The sequence below is a fragment of the Vidua chalybeata genome, chromosome 8 (assembly GCF_026979565.1).
Source record: "Vidua chalybeata isolate OUT-0048 chromosome 8, bVidCha1 merged haplotype, whole genome shotgun sequence".
NCBI classification, from domain to species: domain Eukaryota; kingdom Metazoa; phylum Chordata; class Aves; order Passeriformes; family Viduidae; genus Vidua; species Vidua chalybeata.
The window spans coordinates 15627101-15633597 of record NC_071537.1 but is presented as its reverse complement, the minus strand read 5'-3'; the positions used below and the strand labels follow the sequence as shown (position 1 = coordinate 15633597).

The window sequence follows — 6497 nt, the reverse complement described above, 5'->3', positions numbered from 1 at the left end:
GGAAAACACATAGACCACAATTTTTGTGTTGCATCTGTGGACTAATTAGTGTCACTTCCTACGTTTAAAGTGCCTTGTACTGGAGAAGTAGGGTGAAGTAAACTGTATATACTCTACACATATTTAAATGTGCCCTCCTATGATTACATCAGTCACTCTGTTTATTAAAATGTTTGTGGGGTAGGGGACTTCCTTTAGCTTTTAAAACAAAGAAATTAAAGGCCAGAATACTTGCAACAGTAACTGTCTTTGCAAGTACTCCTCATCACAGCCTGGCACTAACTCAGTGAGAAGGAATTTCTGACTGCACTTATTTCCCACACCTGTGCCATCAGGGCTAACTTAATCTAATCAGTGAATGTTCATTTGCTGTGTCTTCTGCTGCTGATCATGGTTAAGAAGTTTCCACTCCCTGGACACTTAACCCTACATCTCTGACAGAGCTCCAGCTATCTCAGCTCTTATCTATCTAATTACTACAGAATGCAATCTCACTCTACAAAAAACTCAAGTTGGAAAAAAAGTTAATAAAGTAGATCAGCTGGTAGAACTGACATGACAAGAACTTCGGGAGGAGAAAAAGTCATAAAATGTAGTCAGACCAAGCATCTCTTAAGCAACTTAATTTGCCCCTCTTACTGTGCCCTAAGACTAACAGTGCTTCAGAGGAAGAGCAGAATTTTATGGTGGGATTTTTATGTTGCCTTGCTCTTTATGCTTACAGGACTCTTAGGTGCTGTTGTGATAAAAATAATAGGAAAAAAAAAAAGAATAAATGGAAAATTATATAATTCTTCAAAGGAAAGCCTATTTTGATTTGATTTGTTTGTTTTACAGCCTAAATATTACCACACTGCAACCCTGTGCCCCTCAAGGCACTTGATGGCTAAGTTTTGTAAGCAACCACAGTTGTCTGCATAAGACAAGGAGTTCTTTAATTTTTACAAAACCTCTTCTAGGCTTTAGGTGCTAGTGAGAGATGCAGGTATCAAGCTAATTTGATTTTCAGCCAAACACAATTTAACCACTCATATTCCAGCTCCTTCAGACTCAGCTGCAACTCTGAAAGCATCTTGAACATTTAGAATGTTTGCAAAAATTTCCAGTCTCCTCCTTTCCAAGAGAATACTCATTAGCAGGGTAGAACAGTAAAGATTCCTCTTTCTCGGGCCAGACTATAACTTTCCATTCAAAGTCAGCGTAGTTAATTATCTCTGAAAGTATTTGTGTTTCATCAGTATCTAAAGGCACCAAAGCAAAGCAAACTTTGTTAGGCCTGGCATTACATAAGGCAGAGAGAACGAGATCCTGTCCTGAAGTGCTTTCAGTCTAAGCACGAAAAACAAAATTAGCACATAAAAGTAACAAAAGGACCAAAAAGAAATAACTTGTCTGAGATCTTACAGCCACTCAGAAATGCACTGGTCTCACTTGTAATACCCAATAAAGCCAGTCTTTTTTTCAAAAGAAAAAACTAATTAACGTGATGATCTTTTTCTGCCTCCATCTCCATTGTAGAGAACACATATGGGTATAATTTAATTTCTATACTTAACAAGGATATAAGGAGCTTTAATTGCTGGTTCTTTCTCATTGTGTAAAGAACTGAGGTTGAAAGTCTGATCCCTCTTTGAAAGGACTGTGTTGGGTAGAGAGGTTATGAGCATGTCAGTAACTCTCTATCCCCAGCACTGGATTTTATTATGTCAGTGTTTCAAAGACATGGCTGTGATGTCCAATAAGGACTGGCAGCACTCAAACAAAACTTGTACAAAGAAAAGCACAATACAAGAAGCTGTTTCTCAGCAATATCCCATTACATACACACTCATTTCCAACTGGGACTGAATTAGTCAAAACCTATTCAATGCACTTAGGTTAACTCTACAAACCCCTTAGGACTGCAAATCAGTTTGGCAGAAACTGGAAGAGAAGGTTTGCTCAGACATTAGGAACAACTCAGGAATCCAAGTTCACAACAGTTCTGACTCAGTCTGGCTCAGTTTCTGTTAGGCAGGTTAAAATGCATTGTTTGTACCAAATAAAGCATGAGTAACAGCTCTGCCTTTATCTGCCTCTTGCAGCTTGCTGCTGGAGCTGTAGGAGACAATGCCCCCCCACCCACGACACTCACAGAAACTTCACCTTCAGCTTCCTGCTTGTAGATTTTCTGGTGGGGCTCAGTGATGCAGGGGACTCTTCATGCAGCTCTGAGTCTCTATATCGTACCAAGTCCTAGAGTCAGTATGCTGAGATTGTTTCTAATTTCAAGTTGTTCTGATCCAACCTCTCTTTTTTAGAAATGATAACAAAGTGGTGCTCTCATTAACATATTTGATGAATTACTCTAAAGGATTCAACCCTACATTAACCTTTTTGCTCAGCTTTATTCTTGGAAGAAGAGCTAATAAGGCTGATTTCCTCATGCTGTAAGAGTGCATTATCATTCCTTTGGCCCACTGAGCAGCATGTTGTCATCTTTTTGAAACAACAGGGATGTTCTTTACACTGAAAAGAAGATTAATAGAAAATTGTGTGATGTGATGTAATTTGGGGGAAACAAAATCCCTTCTCTTTCTGTATTCCCTGGAGAGTCAAGAGCATGTTTTTCAAGTAGCTGTAGGCAAGCAGCAATTACATTACCAGAACTTTTTTTGCACTTTAGCCAAAGGAAGTTTTGCTTTAACGTGCATAAAATGAACTGTCTGTGATGCAGAGATACAACCACAGTCTCTCTTCCACAGGGATGCACATAAAACCCAGACTAGAGCAAGCAGCCTGATTTCCTTACACATTCACATTCTTTACTCCCCTTGATACTTCAGATTGTGTTGCGTTGTGGAAAACTTTCAGGGTGAAAGGAATCTCAAAGAAATCCCACTCATATCCTAGTGTGTTGCAGGCCTTTACACTAACATCACTGAACAATCACTCTAGTCCATAAAAATGGAAATAGGACTGGGTCTGCCATTTCCCTGTGGTGTTCCAGCTGTGCCCTAAATGAAAGGGACAGCAGCTGGTATTTGTGCTCTGTTATGCAACCAGGATGAGGAATAGTATTCCTGAATCCAAATCCTTTGGTTTAGGCATGACAAAAATACCAAACTGCTCAGAAAGGAAGTTACAGGCATATGAGAAAGCTGCAACTAAATGCATAGAAACACCAAACCTGTCACAGTGAGGGACCTCTGCTGGCATTTCCTCAGGTGAGGTTACTCACACCTCTGGACCTTTGGCCTCATTTTAGCCAAAATAGCCAAAGATACAGACCTGGGAGTCCTGAATGTCACTGCTCCTGAGCATGTGTTCTCACTACCACAGTTAATTCAGAAGTATCTTAAACTAGAACTTAGTTACCCACTGTAACTCCCAATGAACTCAAGTTTTTTTACTGTGTTTCCTTTAATTTCAAGAAGCTGTGGACTCCAGGTACCGAGGTGCTCCTGCACCCTGGGGTGTGTCCCACTGCCTGTGTGACTGTTCCTGGGGCTGGAGTAGGTGACTGGACTGTCACTGCGCCGCTGCAGAGCCCTGCCCTCCACTCCCCAGCAGGACAGCAGGATGGCTGCTGGACCATCTAACACTGCAAAAAACTGCACCAGCTGCACCTCTCCACAACTCCTCCTGGGATGTAAAGCCTCAGACTTTCTAGCTTCCAAAGTTTTCCTTTAGCAGTATTCACATACTTAATTCTTTTCCCCCCTACTTATGTTTCAGAAATTCAGGTGGCAAGAACGCACCACTCAGCAATGCAGGATGTCTCCAGCAGTAACAAATGGACTACTTTGGAAAACACAATTGCTGGGTTGGGGTTTTCAACACATCTCTGAAAACATAATCTCTTTTAATTTGAGTCCTGACTATGCTACCACCTACTAACACACAGAAAGACTCACTGAAGTGGAACTGCTCTTTAGTCTCACCATGATTAACACCTGCCACAGGAGATGTAAATTCCCTAGCAGCTGTGAGCTAGGATTAGAACAAGGTTGAGGTTTTTGTGGGTTTTTTCTTTCAATGATGAGGAAAAATAAAGAGCTTTAAGAGACATAGAAGGCAACATTTTTTTTTCTTGTTTTCTCTTTTCCCACACAAACACAAAAGATTTTTTTTCCCTTTTCAGAATTTGCTTTGGAAACTTTAAATGTTGATGGGGATTTTTGTTGCAATAATTTTTAGAGCAACCTTCCTTCCTATACTTCAAGTCCCATACCAAATTTGTTCTACCTTAACTACCTGCATCACTAGGTACTTCCTAAAATACAATTTACAGTTCATGAAACATTTTCTGCACATCTGCAGAGAACTGGCTGATTACATGGTCCCAACACCTTTTTGCAACTCAGCAACTGACCTGGATGAAACACTTTCTCTCTTGACATCGTGCTTCCGAGCAGCCAATAGTAATTCCCCAACAATTATCAGTCATCCATGGGCAGCAAAGAGAATTGCCAACTCCCAAATATTTAGGGGAATGTTTCTTGCTCCTCTCACTCCCCTGTAAAGTAGAATTGACACGTTTATAAGAGCACTGAATTTCCAGCTATAATTCTAGTTCTCATAAGGTCAGATGAAAGTTTGAAATAGTGATGCCTAACATTTTTGTTATTTTGTGAACTGCTTTACTTTAAAACTAATGTCTGAATCTGGTGGGGGTATGGGTTGGGGTATGTGGAAATAGCAGAATTTTATGTCTGTGTTGTAAAGAAAACTTGTATCCAGATTAAAAAAAAACACTATTCTAGTGACAATTTTAAGGTATTGAGTTGTTGCAGACAGAGAAAGATCTTGATGCTTTTCAGTTACTTTGAATTTCTCTGAGTGTTGATATACAAAAGTTAATGATATACAAAGCAAGAATACATCTGAAGTCTCTCAGTATGCAAGAGATCTACTTCTGCCATTGTGTCCTTAGCTTCAAAAAATCCTAATTAGCAACTGGTCCAATCTTTTAATGAGTCCATAACATCCTTTAACTCTGCAGCAACATGCCATTCAGATTGCCTTTCCTATTTTAATGTGAATTAAATTAAGGTTTAACTTTTACTCATCTCCTAACTTTCTCAACTGTGAATAATCAGCTCACAGTGATTTGGCTGGTATTTGTTACCTGGGACATGCTGCTTAATTGCTACTACCTGTCCTAACAAGCCCTCTGACTGAGACAGCTGACAAACGTCTAAGAACAAAATTAAAGGGGAAAACAGCAACAAATCCTCCTCATCTTAACTGGGTGGTGTGAAAAAGGGGTTACCTCATCAGCCTTTGTAATTTTCAGGGATTAATTACAGGATAATGTTTGCTGCAGAGGAGTTTATGAGGCAATAAATAGCTTTTGCGGCTGATTAAGTGCCAAAGCAAAGCTGATAAAGGCATTTAATAATTGCAAAAGCCATTTAGTGCCTTGAATACATCTTTGCCACGGCTGCATGTCTTACTCCGTGACAGATCAGCAGCAGACTAACGAAACGGAGAGGAGCCCTCCTTGCCTTCAGAGATCTTGGGTGGATAACCAGAAAAGTCCACAAGGTGTACAAGTCGGCCCCAAATCCGGGCTGATCCTCACCTGGCAGCAATCCAAAGCACCGCAGCTGAAGCCGTCGGTTTTGCTGCTCTGCAAACGCTCCGGCGGCTCAAAGGCACCTCCCCGGGCCCCGTCCCGCCGGGGCCTGCACAACCCCAGGCTTGCCCGCCTTGCGCCGGGGTCTGGGGCGAGGGTTAGTTCCTGGGGCTCACAATGGCAAACCCGGGAGGGGGATGAAATGGGAAAACGGGGGATTTGAGGCCGGCTTGCGCTGGGCAGCCTCTATCAGTGGGACCTCTGAGGGCGGGGGATGCTGCAGGGATCCCACACTGTGCCCAGCCCCGCAGCCAGCGCGGCCTCACAGGCACTGAGGGGCCGTCCCTCCATCCCTTCCCCCGTGACGGCAATGGCAGAAGCCCGAGGAGCAGGGAGAGACTCGCGGTTCTGAGGGCCTTTCTTCTGTTATGTCATTTGGAGAGTGAGGGATAGCAAGGGCACGAAGGCAGGGAAGGGTTAGGTTGGATATTAGGACCAGGTGCTTCACCCAGGGGGTGGTTGGGCACTGGGACAGGCTCTCCAGGAAAGTGGTCACAGCACCAACCCTGACAGAGCTCAAGAGCTGTTTGGACAATGCCTTCAGGAACACGGTGTGGCTCTTATGGCAGCCCTGTGCAGGGCCAGGAGCTGGACTCGATGAGCCTTGTGGGCCCCGTTCAATTCAGGATACTCTGTGGTTTCATGACTATGAAGGCAGCGCTGGCTGCTGCATCCTCACTGCCGGTGTTGGGCCTCAGCTCGTGTGGAAGGGTTGTTGTTTCTCTCCGGGTTTCTGTGCAGGTGCAAGAAGCTGTGCGGTGTTTGTAGCCATCTGCCACTTAAACTGATCGGAACTTTGAGTCTGGCTGGTTTGTTTTCTCCTTTGGGGTGGCACAGCAGGCTCCTGTGGTGGTGGTTGGAGCTACTTCTCCTGCTT

At 43.1% G+C, this 6497-nt stretch overlaps 1 long non-coding RNA gene across 1 annotated transcript; it reads right to left on the bottom strand.

Moving 5' to 3' along the window:
* Positions 1–4355: 4355 nt before the first annotated feature.
* Positions 4356–6240, bottom strand: LOC128791703 (uncharacterized). The gene is made up of 2 exons (XR_008432118.1): positions 5567–6240; positions 4356–4498 (listed from the first exon to the last, which is right to left on the bottom strand). It is a non-coding gene; the product is annotated as an uncharacterized LOC128791703 (long non-coding RNA).
* Positions 6241–6497: the final 257 nt, after the last annotated feature.